This window comes from Geotrypetes seraphini, chromosome 10 (genome assembly GCF_902459505.1).
Source record: "Geotrypetes seraphini chromosome 10, aGeoSer1.1, whole genome shotgun sequence".
NCBI classification, from domain to species: domain Eukaryota; kingdom Metazoa; phylum Chordata; class Amphibia; order Gymnophiona; family Dermophiidae; genus Geotrypetes; species Geotrypetes seraphini.
Window position 1 is genome coordinate 69,763,482 of NC_047093.1, and position 15,861 is coordinate 69,779,342.

Below are 15,861 nucleotides of genomic sequence, written 5' to 3' on the forward strand. Positions count from 1 at the left end.
AGCCACTCAAGCAACAAAACTAGACAATCAAATCTCCAACCTACTGATAGCGACCCCAGACTACAAAACATTCAGAAAAGAAATAAAGACTATACTTTTCAAGAAATCCCTGAAAAAGACTTAACATCACATGTTTCCTTCTTTCCTCCCACTAACTCCCCGACCCCCCGAAACAACCTACTCTACTCTTTATTTTCCCTGAAAATAACCAAATATCTTTTATGTAATCCACCTTCTATAAGTTTTTTGTAATTCGCCTTGAACCGTAAGGTAATGGCAGAATAGAAATCCCTAATGTAATGTAATGTAATAATCAGAGATTGCCACTGAATTTCCAACTAATGCTGATGCAGTCCATGGATGGAGTGAGGATGGAGCTAGGAATTACCTAGGCACAGCTGATATTCAGCAGTGATATTTCAGAGCTATCAGGTAAATTATTGACAGCAAAAAGGTTATCTAGGAACTGCAGCTGAATATTGACAGCACCTAGGGAACTCCCACCGGCAGCCCCAGAACCAAATATTCAGTACCAGAACATGAATAACTGCTGGCATTGAGTATCCAGGTCTAATTTAGCCAGCAGCAACCAGTGCTTAAAGAAACACTGACTGAATATAGTCCCTCTTGATTGTAAGCTCTTTGGGACAAGGGCATACAGGAGGCAATTTTATAATGGGGAGCTTACATTTAAGGGAAAGGGGATGGGATTTGATATACCACCTTTCTGTGACTACAATCAAAGTGGTTCACATATTATATTCAGGTACCTGGAGCAATGGAGGGTTAAGTGCAGTTGATTACCTGTGTCGGTTGCCATCTGGGACTTAGATGAGACTGTTTATGTGAACCACAGGGGTCCTGTAGTTCACATAAGCAATTTAGGGCTAGATTCACTAACCTGCCCAATCGGGCCCGATCTGGGCCCAATCCGGGCAGGTCCGACAAATTCACAAAACTGCAACATGCAGATGAGGGCGATCGGAAAAATGCCCCCATCTGCCGGCACAGATCACTCTATAGCGATCCCCGCGAATGCGCAGTGCTGGACCTCCGGCCCGGCACTTTTTTTTACACCCTGTGGTTTTAACCCACTTTAAGGCTGTGGGTTAAAACCACGGGCTTTACACTGCAGGAAAGGGTGGGAGAGCCGTGGCAGGCAGGTGATGAGGGCAGCTCAGGGCAGGCAGGCAGATCGGGGCAGGCAGGCGATGACGGCAGCGTCAGAGCAGGCAGGTAGATCGGGGCAGGCAGGCGATCAGGGCAGCTACAGCCGGGGCAGGCAGGCAGATCAGGGAAGCAGGAGATTGGGGCTGACAGGGCTGAGAGCAGGGTGGCAGAAGGCAGAAGGCAGTCGTAAAGGGCTTCAGCGACTGGTCCTCAGCAGTCGCTTTTTGGGTTGATCGTCCAGCACAGTCAAATCGGCAAATTTATTTAGTGAATCTTGTCCCTGCCTACTTTGCATGAAGTTCCTTTCATTTGCGTGCGCAGATCGGAATCGGATCGCAAAACAGATTAGTGAATACTGCAGGAAGGAAATCGGGTCGCAAAAGGCTCGCAAACCGATCGGTACACGATCGGTTTGCTTAGTGAATCTAGCCCGTAGTTTAAAGCAACAGACGAGAAGGAAGTGACCCGATATGCAGTAGTTCACTTCCTCCTCCAACTGCTTTGTGATCTCTGCAGGGGAGGGGAAGAGCCAGCTCCAGGAGTACATTAATAGGGGAAAGCAGAGAAATGTGAATGAGGGGGAGCAGAAAAAGATGAGTGTGCCATTGGGGAGAGTGGGAGAGGCTGGAACTCGAGGAGAGCAATAGGTGGAAATTTCAGGCCTTAGAATAGGGAAATTCTGTGCAAAAATGTTACAATTAGTGGAAAATTTTTAATAATTTGCTTAACTTTTCTAAACTTTTGTGCAGAATTCCCCCACAAAGTAAACAGGGCAGTGCTCCTCAACCCGCTGCTGAAGGCACACCTAGACAGTCAGGTTATCAAGAATACCACAATGAATATGTATGAGATAAATCTGCACAAAGCAGAGACCCATTACAGGGGTAATTCTCTATAGTAGACACCAACAATTTCCTGCCAAATCTGTGTATAAATGATTACAATACAATTCCTCCTCAATATTCACTCCTTTCCACCTGCCAGACCCATCCATAACTTATTTTTTAAAGCTGCAAATAAATATGGCTGCCGTGAGTTCCCACTGTGGTCTACAGTGGGAACTCACGGCAGCTATTTTTGTTTGCGGTTCTACTCAGGGCAGGAGTGCACAAAGATCATTCCTGCCCTGCTTCATCGCTAGACCACCAGGCTTTAAAAAGTACAGAAGTCCATAGGCCATTATTGAGATGGCGTGGGGAAATCCACTGTTTATTCCTAGGATAAGCAGCATAAAATCTATTTTAGGGATTGGGATCTAGCTAGGAACTTTTTTTTTTTAAATTTCTTGTCTAGACATTTTGGAACTTAGTACGTCTATCTATTTTGGCCATTCTCAAATATAAAGACGTCCACATGAAAATCACACAAGAGAAAGCTTTTCAGATATCAGAGCAGCCAGCATTCTTAGCAAACTGTTCACAGAGAGCTGAGCACAGCAGAGGGGCACTCTAGGGGGTACTGCAGTGAATGTCACATTTCAAAGTCCCAGGTACATGTCACAATAAACTGCTTACATTGTATGGTGAGCCTTCCAAAACCCACCCAATACTTACTGTACACACCTGTGCACCACAATAGTCCTTATGCCTGTAGGTGTCATCTTTATATAGGTACAGTAGGTTTTGGGTGGGTTTTGGAAGACTCACCATACAATGTAAGCAGTTTATAGTGACATGTATCCAGGACTTTTAAATGTGACATCCACGGCTGTACTCCCTAGAGTGCCCCTCTGCTCTGCTATCCTGGACTCAGATGTCTGTGTAAAAATCTGAAACTGTACACGAGGGTGCTGAAAAGTTCTCAGCCCAACCAAGAAGAGGATGACATGGATATAGTTCAATCAATGGTCTGAAACAATGTCAAAACATAGAATTTTGTTTCTGCAAACTGGCACTTAATGAAATAACTCTCTTTTCAGCTACAGTGGCAAAATAATGCTCAGAATTTAGGAAGTTGGTTGCTTGGGCTGAGAACTTTTCAGCACCTCTCATAAAACAGGCTAGAATGTACCTTTTTTTCACATCTTTGGGTGGCAGGAGTGGGTTGTTGACCTTTAGTGGTCATCCGGACTGTTTGGGCACCTTTTTGACCCTTATTCATTTTAAAAACAGGTCTAGCTCCAAACGTTGTGTTTTTTTGTTTTTGTTTTTTAAAAGCCCTAGACATTTTGTTAAAGATGTGATTATCCCTGCAGGACATTGAAGTCCTAAGCCTGCCCAAAATATGCCTCTAACACCTCCCCCCTCGCCTTAAAATTTAGATGCACTGGAGACAAAACAATCAGAAAGATGTCTGGAAAGTCAGTTTTCAAAATTCCCAATTGGACATTTTGACTAGTAAAATGTCCAATCATAGACATCAGAGCAGGGGAGGCCACAGGAACCATGGCCTCCCAAAAAAATTGGCAGTCGATGATTGATGCTCGCCCTTTCACCTGTTTCCTGTACTTTATATCTTCGGGACAGCTGCCATGCAGTGACAATGAGCAAGCCTGCCCCGGATCCCTTCATTCTACTTCTGGGGCCAGGCCTGTTCGTTGACGCTGCATGGCGGCTGCCCCGAAGATTTAAAGTACAATGGCCAGGAGGTGGAGTTGGGAGCTGGTGACAGGCCGTGCTGCAGGATTCCGTTGGGGCTAGGGCAGAGCACCTGGCCTCCGTTCCTCAGCAAAACCAAACCGCATTCCGCTGCCTATGTGTCCAAGTGCCAGTTTATGCTGTCTTTTAGATATCTCTCTTTTTTGAAAATGAGCCTGAGAAGCTAAAAATACCATTGCAGTAATGAATCTAAAGTGAAATGGCATGATGCTCAGTTTTGACTTGTGGTATCAGAAGAGATAGGTCAATCTTCTTATTGCACAAGAAAGAAAATATTCACTCTATGCAGGAATGAAATTAACACAGGAATTAACTTAATTCCTGAGCATTTTTCCCATATGTCAGTGGTTCCCAAACCAATTCTGGGGGACCGGCCAGTCAACTTTTCAGGATATTTATAATTAATATTCATAACACTGATTTACATATAGATTTATCTCATGCATATTCATTGAAGATACCCTGAAGAATACCCAAGACAAGTTTTGGAATCATAGTCATACACACAAAATAGGGAAAACAATCAGGCCTCTTGCAGTTGCTCTCTCCTACCAAGAAATGATAGTTAGCACACTAGTCCATTATCTGAGACACAGCAGCAGAACCATCACTGATAAGAAAGAGTTAATATATGCAGCTGATTGTAGTCTTTTGAACTCAGGTGTCAACCTGATAATCTGATTTCACAAGTTGCTGTGAGGGAGAGGACAGAGTTGAAGCCGAGTTGCTTAGTGATAAACTATCTGACCTAAGAGAAGGGCCCAGGTGCAGGCCTTCAGCCTTTTTTTTTCCACAGGCATTTTTACCTCCAGCAATTTGCTTGTTTGCCTCTTTTCTTTTTCTTTTTTATTTACTGCTGCATCAGACAAATCAATCTTCCATCTGAACCCCTGACAACAAGCAGTAAAGACAAAAGAGTACAGATGCAACCCCTGGAATATATGGAACAGCATTGCTGCCTACTTCTCCAATGCAGACTAAGTGCTAGATTCATCCGATCCAGGCAGGTCTAACGAATTCTGGAAGCTAAAATATGCAAATGGGGGCGATTGGATGAACGTCCCCATCTGCCGGCACAGATTGCTTTTCTGCGATCCCCACGCATGTGCAGACCATCTGTAGATGGTTTGCGCATGCCCGTCGGAGCTGCAATCTTTTTTTTTTTTATTTTTTTATTAGTTTTTAGCCCTGCGAGCCCGTAGTTTTAACCCGCGGGTTAAAACCACGGGCTCACAGGGCGGGGAAAGGCAGGAGAGATTCGGGAAAGTCAGGGCAGGAGAACTGGGGTGGCAATGCGGCGAGCAGGCAGGAGATTTTCAGGGAAGTCAGGGCAGGAGAACCGGGGTGGCGATGCGGCGAGCAGACAGGAGAGGTCGGCAAGCAGGGCTTCCAGTTGGAAAGACGTTTTCGACTGGTCCCCAACAGTCACTTATTCAGTTGATTGGCCAGCCCCGTCGGATCGAGAATTTTGTGTTGTGAATCGCGTCCCTGCCTACTTTGCATGCATTTCTCCTCATTTGCATGCATAGATTCGAAGCGGATCGAAGGAGAGGTTAATGAATGGAGCCCGAGGGAAATTTGGTCACAAAGGGGTCACAAACCGATCGATACACGATCGGTTTGCTTTGTGAATCGAGCTCTTTGTTCTGCAGCCCTGGAAGAAGACTTACTAGCTAAGAAAGGCAATGAAGTAGGCCAACAGCAATCTTAAAATCAGCTAGATGACTGCTTTTTTTCTGATTAAATGGCAGCTAATTATTTCTCTTGGACTACTACTACTAATATTTATTATTTCTATAGAGCTATCAGACGTACGTAGCGCTGCACAGAATCACAAAGTCCCTGCTTGAAAGAGTTTACAATCTAAACAGCCAAGACAAACAGGATGTCATGAACATAGTTAAGGGAACGGTTAATCAGCTGGCTGGGTTGGAGGGCAGAGAGGAGTATAGGACAATCAAGCCATTGTGACAGCACTGATGAGGTTGGCTCTTAGGTATTGGTAGAATGAGGCATTGTGACATCACAATCTCAGCTCTGCTTCCCAAAGACGGAAACTCTTCACACTACTACTATGAATTATTTCTATGGCACTACCAGACACACACAGCGCTGTATAGAGTCACAAAGAAGAAGAAAACAGTTCCTGCTCGAAAGAGCTTACAATCTAAACAGCCAGGACAGTCAAACAGGAAGTCATGGATACAGTTAAGGGGAACAGTTAATCAGCTGGCTAGGTTGGAGGGCAGAGGAGTAGATAAGAAAGAGTTTGAAGGCTATATCAAAAATGTGGGTTTTCAGTCTGCTTTTAAACAAGAGAAGGGAAGGGGCTTGGTGGACAAACTCAGGTAATTTATTCCAGGCATGGGGGGCAGCTAGATAAAAGGAATGAAGTCTGAATTGGCAGTGGAGGAGAAGGGTACAGAAGAAGGGTAGGCGGTTGTAGGCGTCCTACCGCTGTCTAATGAAAGATTAGGTTCTTACCTCTGCTAATCTTCTTTCTTGTAAATCCTCACTTTATTCCAATCTTTAAAGGTCCCTGTATATAATCACAGTCTCATACAAAAATTATGGAAGTCATATCTCGTGTGGATCTACTATATGTTAACAGTAAATTCACCATTCATTTTCTTCATACTTTTATACAAGACTGCTAAATAGTGAAACATTTATTTTGCTCTAGTTCCTCCTGCTTCTTTGGGTTTCCAGCTCCTTTGGAAGGATCTAGTGCCCTCAGCCTTCATTAGTACCCATGAATTTTCCCCACTCCTCCATTTTATATTTTCTCCCAATTCCCAGATATTGCAGCAGGAATCATGGAGTCATGCACCAGGACTCTCCAGAACCCTGTTACCATGGGCCTTGAATCCAGCTAATAGGTGTCACCATTGCATAATAACTATGACTTTTATGTCCTGGGGTTGTGGATCCTGCTTCTCCAGCATCTCCAGCATCTCTAACCCTGGCCTCCCTGGGAAGTGGAAAATTTGGTGAAAATCCTGATCCAGGAGTTGTACCCAGATCTCTTCACATGGCAATGCCCAGCACTTGCACTGAGCTACTTAGACAGCTAAAAATTGTTATGTTACAGAAAACAGTTTGTTAAATATTTTCAGAAGTGCTTTATCAATGTACCTGCATGTGATAGCAGATTCCAGCATAATAAATCGACTGGCTTCTATGCATCTTCATTCAAACACTTATATGAATAAGTGTTCTTAAAGAATACTAGCATAAACCAAGGTATCTAAATATAGCATGCCCACTTACTCCAGGTCTACAGCTGCCATAAATGATATTTACCGTAATTGAATTGCCTACTGCTCTTCTGCTTATTTTTAAACCTTCTATTCAGTTTTGTCTTTCCCTTCCTGTTGTGCTTAACGTCTAATTGTTGACTCCTACATTACTTAAATTGTATTTCTTTCCTTGCCTTGCCTATTGTTTCATTGTGTTTGTAAATGAGTTTTTTTATTGTTTTGCAAACTTAGTCCCTTTTTTAGTTATGCATGCTTATTTTATGTATATTTTAACTGTGTATTTTGCTGATTTGTACATCGCTTAGCATTTAGAATAGGCGCTTAATCAAATTGTAAATAAACTTGAAACTTGATTTAGGTGCATAACTTATAGTATTCTATAAGAACCCGGCTGCCACGCGATGACATCACGCGCACATGAGTGTGCTATCATCGCATAGCAGCCGCACCCTGCATGGACTTCCTCCCTGCTCGACAAGAGCAGGTGATGGGGGCGGGGATAGGGCAGGAATGGAGGCAGGATTAGGGTGGAACTGGGCAGGCCTGGGGGGCGGGCCTAGAGGGTCCGGATTTTCCGATTGGAAAATCTGGCAACCCTAATTCAGGGTAATGATATTTCTGTAAATGGGAATTACAGAATCACCACAAACTACACCAGCACATTGCTGCGATTTGGAATCCTCCCCTCTTTGAGGGAAGTTCTTGTTTCATCCCTAATTCATTGGAATTTGTCTCCCTCTGCAGCATAGGGTTTTATTTCTCCTTGTTTTATATGAAATTCATGACCATTTATGCTTTATATTGATTTTTTAAAAAAGATTTGGCTAAAGGTGCAGTACATCAGTGGCTCTCAGATTTTTTTCTGGACTCCACACTGAATTTGCATGTACTGCCTCTTGTATGCAAATATATCCCATGCTTATTCATAAGGACAAAAATATGTCATGATGGGCCAGAGTGAATGTTCATCAAGCCCAGTATCTTGTCCCTGACTCTGGCTAGTTCAAGTCACTAGTAATTGTCATTCAGATTCCAAAAAAACCAGGTACATTCCTTTAACTTCCTTCTAGGGATGAAGCTTTCTGGCATTCTAACTGTCTTGACCACATTCTCTGGCAACAACTTACACAGCTTGATTGTTCATTGAATTAAAAAATTATTTTTTAAATTTATTTTAAATTTGCTACTTGCTAGTATTGTGGAGTCCTGATACACTATAAAAGTGTAATAGCTGTTTCCTGTTATACTGTTCTAGCTCACTAATCATATCTCCATCATATCCAGTCTTAGGGCTGGATTCTAAGCTGGCACCTAAGTCACCTAAGCTGGCACCTAAGCTGGCACCTAAGATTCTAAGCTGGCACCTAAGGTGGCCACCTAAGTCGGTGGCCACCTTAAAAGTGGCCGCCGATGGCCTGTCAATTATTTGAGGGGGTCGGTTACAGAATCACACCTATTCAGTCAAGATAGGCAGCTGAAATGTAGGCCCAGAAAACCCTGGCCTACATTTCAGCTGCTTATCTTTGCCGCTAGACCATAGCAGCTGATCACACCAGGGGAATTCCCCCCTCCCCATCACCTGAGTGTCAGGGACCCCCCAAAGCCATGATACTGTAACCGGCACCCAAGTCGGATTGTCTGTCAATCATTTTAGGGTACCGATTACAGAATCGTGACTTTGGGGAGTCCCTGCTGCTTAGATGATGGGGGAGGGGGGGAATTCCCCTGCCACGATCAGCTGAGCGGCCGTGTCAGGGAACCCCAAAACCCCACCACAAGTCGGCCGATAGAAGAAATTTCCACACACTCCTGCTGATACCCCCTTCGCTAACATCCCCAGTGGGAGGGATGCCCAATCCCTCCTGCTACCACCCAACAAACCTGGCAAAAGGGAAGCCCAATCCCTCCTGCTGCACCTCCCTGACATCCCCGGCAGGAGGGATGCCCAGTACCAATTGCCACCACCCCCGCAACACAACCAGCAGGAGGGATGCCCAATCCCTCCTTCTGCTACCCTCCCAAGCACCGCCCGAGACCCACTTGGACCCCACAGTACCTTTTTCTGGAAGGCTGGCAGGAGGGATGCTTACTCCCTCTGGCCAGCAGGTCCACCTCTTCCCAATCCAGGTCCCTAGTACCTAGTCAAAACCCAAGGAGTAGCAACATTCCATGAAACCTAAGGAGTAGCAATATTCCATGAATTTGTCCCGAAAAAGAAAAACAAAAAGAGAAGTGGAGAAATAAACCTCAGATATGCTTCATGGGTTTAAAAACTCCACTCCTTCATAGATGAATAACCCCCCTGGGGCACAAAACACAATCAAGTTCTTGCTCTTGAAACTATTTTGATGGCTGTGGTGGATTACAATTGTGCCTTTTTCAAGTGCTTTATTCTGGTGCAAGTTATCTGACTATTCATCAAAATAGTTTCAAGAGCAAGAAATATTTTATTTTTTTAGGCTTCTAGCATTTGTATACAGACACTTCAAGTTGTGTTTTTTCCTTGTAACTGCAGGCTGCTGAAAAGACAGGGAAAATTTGAGTCTTTTACTCTGCCCTCCTCATAAACCCAACTGGCTTTCTTTCACCATTGGAGCCTCTCTACTGTGACTCCCTAAATATCCTGTTTCAATAGTATCCTTCAAGGATATCTCACACCGAACCATCCACTACTTGGCGACAAGCCCAGTAGCCTGTTTTCACGGTAGCCAATCCAGGTCACTAGTACCTGGCCAAAACCCAAAAAATAGCAACATTCCATGCCCAGTCTTCCAATTTCCTAAGGTTGGCCTGCAATTCTTCACAATCCACATGAGTTTTAACAACTTTGAACAGTTTAGTGCAAATTTAATCTTTAAAATTTAATCTTTAAATTTAATCTTTAATCTTAAAATCTTTAAACTGTTAAACTTTTAACAGTTTAGTGCAAATTTAATCACCTCACTCATCATTCCAAGTTCCGGATCATTTATGTTTCTATCTCACATTGATTGTTATTACATTACCTGTATTTTCAAAAATTGTCAATAAATAACCTTGACTTAAAAATAAAAAAAATTATAAATCCAGGTGGTGATGGATATACGGTAGAATTTTATACATCATTTCAAAACATTTTATTTCCTCATTTGCTAAATTTATATCAAGATCAACTGAAAAATGGTTGTATAACAGGTACTATGGCAGAATCATTAACTATTGTTTTGCCAAAGCCAAATAAAGATCCCATGTTGGTTTCTAATTACAGACCGATTTCTTTGATTAATGTAGATGGGAAATTATTAGCAAAGTTATTAGCTTTACGTTTGGTCAAAGCTCTCCCTTATATTATTGGTATTCACCAAACGGGGTTCGTTGCTCATAGACATTCTTCAAATAATACTAGATAGGCCTTTCATATGCTAAATTTGACTAAAGACAAAGAGGATCCGGCCTTCTTTGTGTCCTTAGATGCAGAGAATGCTTTTGATTGAGTGGAATGGACCTTTATGTATCAGGCAATGGATTGGTTTGGCATTGGTTCTGGATTTAAACAAATGATTCAAACCTTGTATAGTTCCCCTTCTGCCAGATTATATATAAATAATACTTTTTCAGAATGGTTTTGTTTGGAGAGGGGAGTTAGACAAGGGTGTCCGTTATCTCCTTTGCTGTTTGATATTGTTTTGGGACCATCTATTGGATGTTAAATATACAGCACTGTGTATGCCTTTCAGCGCTATAGAAATAATACATAGTAGTAGTAGGACCAGGAGTAGCGTAATAGTAACTGCAATAGGCCAAGAACCTGTGGAGCTGGGTTCAAGTCGCACTTGAGTTTCTTGTGACCCTGGGCAAGTCATTAACCCTTCATTCCCCCAGGTACAAAATTTAGACATAATTTAGGCAGATGCCTTGCACTGGAAAAACAGCTTGCTGTGCACATGCTTAATAGTAAGCCCATAACTTTGTAGTTGGCGCTATACTGAAAATTTACTCATTCCGCTCTGTTTATTGTTAGCTATTAAACAAGTGAAGGAGATACATGGTATTCCTTATGCAGGTCGCAAATACAAAGTTACTGCTTATGCAGATGATATTTTGCTTCATTTGAGGAATCCTGAATCTACCATCCCATATTTGCTGGATTTGATTAACAGATTTGGAAAATTCTCTGGTTATAAAATAAACTGGAGTAAATCAGAGGTTCTTCCATTGAATGTACATTGTGCAAAAGGTTTATTTGATGAATTTCCTTTTATTTGGAAGGATGATAGTATTAAATATCTAGGGATATGGATTAAAAGTACATTGGAAGACACAATGAAAATAAATGAAATATCATTATTACTAAAGGTCACAGAGATGTGTGAGCAATGGAACCCTTTACACCTGTCTTGGTAGGGGAGAGTTCAAACGGTCAAAATGATGCTCTTGCCGGTAATTTGCTACCAAATGGGTATGTTGCCAATTTATTTTCAAGGGTCCTTTTACAAAAAGCTAAATGGTATTCTGACAAAATTTATTTGGCTAGGGAAAAAAGCAAGAATTGCTTTAGTATCTCTACAAAAACCAATTGCGGAGGGTGGGGTAAATTTTCCCAATTTTTATAGGTATCATCAAGCCTATATAATGCATCAAGGAATGTATTGGATCCTCCCTGAGCCATTACCCAGACTGGCTATATCTTGAGTGGAAAATCATGTCCCTGATGAGATTGTCTCATGTATTAAATATTAAAATACCTAGTTATGCTAAGGACAATGTGATTTTATTGGACACCTGGAAAACAATTAAATTTATTGATAAATTAACAGATGTCGCTATAATGAAATCTACTTTGCAGTCCTTATGGTTAAACTCCAAGATTCAAATAGGCGGTGCTGGGATCGCTTGGAAGAACTGGATGCAGGCAGGAATTTGGACATTAGATGATGTTATATCTAATGGAAATCTGCTTGATTTTTCACAACTGCAACAATCATTTGGAATTTTAAAATCTCAACAATATAGGTGGTTGCAGTTGAAGCAGGCTTTTCAGTGTGGGTTCACTGAATGGAAAAATTTAAAAACTTATTTTAGCCTGCAGATCCTTTGCTACCAAACTGATCTAGTAGGACATAAGACTGCCCAGTGGTACAAATTGATTTCTGGATTTTTAAACAAAAAACAGTCTTAGAGACAACTGGAGCATCGAGATAAAACAGTACATTTCTGTGCCTCATTGGCCACGAATTTGGACTTGGAGATTGAAATGTACAGCGTCAGCATCTATGAGGAAAACATGGTTATTTTTGTTGCATAGAATTTTTTGGACCCCAGTTCAATTAAATAAAATAGATAGTTCTAAGTCTAATAGATGCTGGCATTGTCATATTGATATAGGGACTTTGGATCATCTGCTATATTTTTGTCCATTTATATTTCTATTTTAGAAGTCAATTTGGGGACAAATAAATTTAGTTTTGGATTCAAACGTTCCACTATCATATGAGGCTATAATTTGTGGAACGATATTACATGTGAAACCCACTGTAGATAAATATAAGAGTCGTCTATTTATGATCATGACAGGTATAGCCATTCAATTGATAACGAGTAACTGGAAGAACCATGACAGAATAAGTTATACTTTTTGGTGGGTGAACGTGTGCACAACTTACAGATATGAAATAATTAATGCAGAGTGTAGGGGATTAAGTGGTGTATTTAATAAAGTTTGGAGTCCATTGACTAAATTTGTAAAATTATAATAATGTATATTTATCTTATCTTTCCTTTTGTTCATTCACCTTTACACATCCATGGGGGTGGGAGGTTGGAGGGAGGGGAATAAATATTGATGGTGACATTTGGGTAACTTTATATATTATATTATGTTATATTATGTTATTGTTATATGTAGGAAAACTGAAAATCTTTTGAATGATATATATGTTATCTGTACAGATATTAGTGCAATGTATGTAATATCTACTGTTTGTTCATTTGTATGACACTGTTTTAGATTAAAAATCAATAAAGATTAAAAAAAAAAATTTAAATAGCACTGGTCTCAGTATAAACCCCTGTGGCACTCCACTATTTAATCTCCTCCATTGAAAAAATGACCATTTAACCCTACCTTCTGTTTACTATTCGATAACCAATTTGTAATCCTCAACGGAACTTTGCCACCTATCCCATGACCCTTTAATTTTCTCAGGAGCTTCTCAAGAGGAACTTTATCAAAAGTTTTCTGAAAATCTAGATACACTACATCAACCGGCTCACATTTATCCACATTTTATTCATACCTTCAAAGAAGTCAAGCAAATTGGTGAGGCAAGATCACCTTCGGTTGAACCCATGCTGACTCTCTCTCATTAAATCATGTTTGTCAACGTGTTCCACAATTTTATTTTTTATAATTGTTCCACCATTTTGCCTGGCACTGACATCAGGATTACTGGTCTGTAATTTCCCAGATCTCCCCTGGAACCCTTTTTAAAAATCAGTGTAATATTGGCCACCTTCCAATCTTCAGGTACTAAAGACGATTTTAGCGACAGGTTACAGATCACTAACAGCAGGTCAGCAATTTCATGTTTGAGTTCTTTTAGTACCCTGGGATATATACCATCTGCTCCAGGCGATTTATCACTTTTTAACTTGTCGATTTGGCTTAGTACATCTTCCAGATTCACCAAGATTTCTTTCAGTTCCTCCACATCATCATCCTTGAAGACCATTTCTGGTTCTGTAAAGACCAAAGCAAAGAATTTATGTCTCTTTGCTATGGCCTTATCCTCCCTGAGCGCCCCTTTTGCTCCTTGATCATCCAAAGGTCCCATGGATTCTTTCACAAGTTTTCTGCTTCTGATGTGCCTAAAAAAATTGTTATGAGTTTTTGCCTCTTTTGCAAGTTTCTCTTCATATTCTTTCTTAGCTTTCTTTATCAATGCAAGTTTCCAAGTTTATTCATATTTGTTATACTGACTGTTGATTATATCTGGTTGGTTTGCAATGCTAAAATAATATAAAACATAAAATTTTAAAAATAAAAAGAGGTGGAGGGAACAAGGTTAAGACGATTACATTTGACACAAATGATACAGAAGGAGATAGGGGAAGGGAAGAAGAGTTATTACATCAAAAAATAAGAAGAGGTATGAGGGGATGGGAAGGAGCAGTGTTATAATAATAATAATTTTATTTCTTATATACCGCTATACCATAAGTTCAAAGCGGTTTACAACAATATACATACAATGAGAGTAAGAGATGTTTACAACAAGAAGTAGGAGATGTTTACAACAAGAAGTAAGAGATATTTACAGCAAGATACATACAGTGAGTGTATGAGATGTAAGGGGAACAGAAAAGTACTTTCGGGGATACAAAATTGCAAATGGAAGAGGGCCATGATGATTTGAATCTGTCTAAAATCAAGAGAATTGGGGATTGGGATGGGGATAGCTGAGGGGGATTGGACAAGAATTGGGATTAGGATTTGTTTGGAATGCGTCTAATTTGCCAGTGCTTGTGTCTCTCCTTATTTTCTTCATTCAGATCCTTTTTCCATTCTTTAAAGGATGTGGTTTTTTTTTTTGTTCTAATAGTTTCTTTCACTTCAACTTTTAACCACACCGGCTCTCGTTTCCTCTTCTTTCCACCTTTGCTGATATGTGGAATACAACTGGTCTGTGCTTCCATGATGGTATTTTTAAATAACACCCATGCCTGATTTATAGTCCTAATCTTTGCAACTGATCTTTTTAGCTTCTTTTAACCATTTTCCTCATTTTATCATAGTCACCCTTTCAAAAATTAAATGCCTCTACAGTAGATTTTTTTTGCAACGTCTCTCCCGATATCAGCTCAAATTTGATCATGTTATGATCACTCCCAACGGACTCAACACAGTTAACTCCTGTACAATGCCTTGCATTCCACTAAGGACCAAATCTAAAATAGCTCATCCTTTTGTCAGTTCCCAGACCAGTTGCTCCAAGAAGCAGACATTTATGACGTCTAGGAATTTTACCTCCCTAGCACTCCCTGAAGTAACATTTAACCAGTGAATGTTGGGGGTAATTGAAATCACAATAATTCAAAATAGCCTGCTCCAAAAAAGAGCATGCAATGAAGCGCTCCTAGCAGATGCCCACACATATTGTATACTGTAAAGGTGAAACCCCAAAAAGAAAAACAAAAAGAGAAGAAGTGGTGAAAAAAACTCAGATTTGCTTCATGGGTTTAAAAACTCCACTCCATCATAGATGAACAATCCCCCACGGGGCACAAAACACAATCAAGTTCTTGCTCTTGAAACTATTTTGATGGCTGTGGTGGATTACATCAAAATAGTTTCAAGAGCAAGAACTTATTTTTTTAGGCTTCTAGCATTTGTATACAGACACTTCAAGTTGTGTTTTTTCCTTGTAACTACAGGCTGCTGAGAAGACAGGGAAAATTTGAGTCTGTTACTCTGCCTTCCTCATAAACCCTCCTGGCTTTCTTTCACCATTATTGGAACCTCTCTACTGGGGCTCCCTAAATATCCTGTTTCAATAGTATCCTTCACACAGAACCATCTGCTCCTTCATGGTGGCCAATCCAGGTCACTAGTACCTGGCAAAAACCCAAAGAGTAGCAACATTCCATGCTACCGATCCAGCAGTGGCTTCACCCATGTCTTTCTCAATAACAGACTATGGATTTTTCCTCCAGGAAATTGTACAAACCTTTCTTAAAACCAGCTGTGCTATCCGCTCTTATCACAACCTCTGGCAATGCGTTCCAGAGCTTAACTGTTCTCTGAGTGAAGAAATATTTCCTCCTATTAGTTTTCAAAGTATTTCCCTGTAACTTCA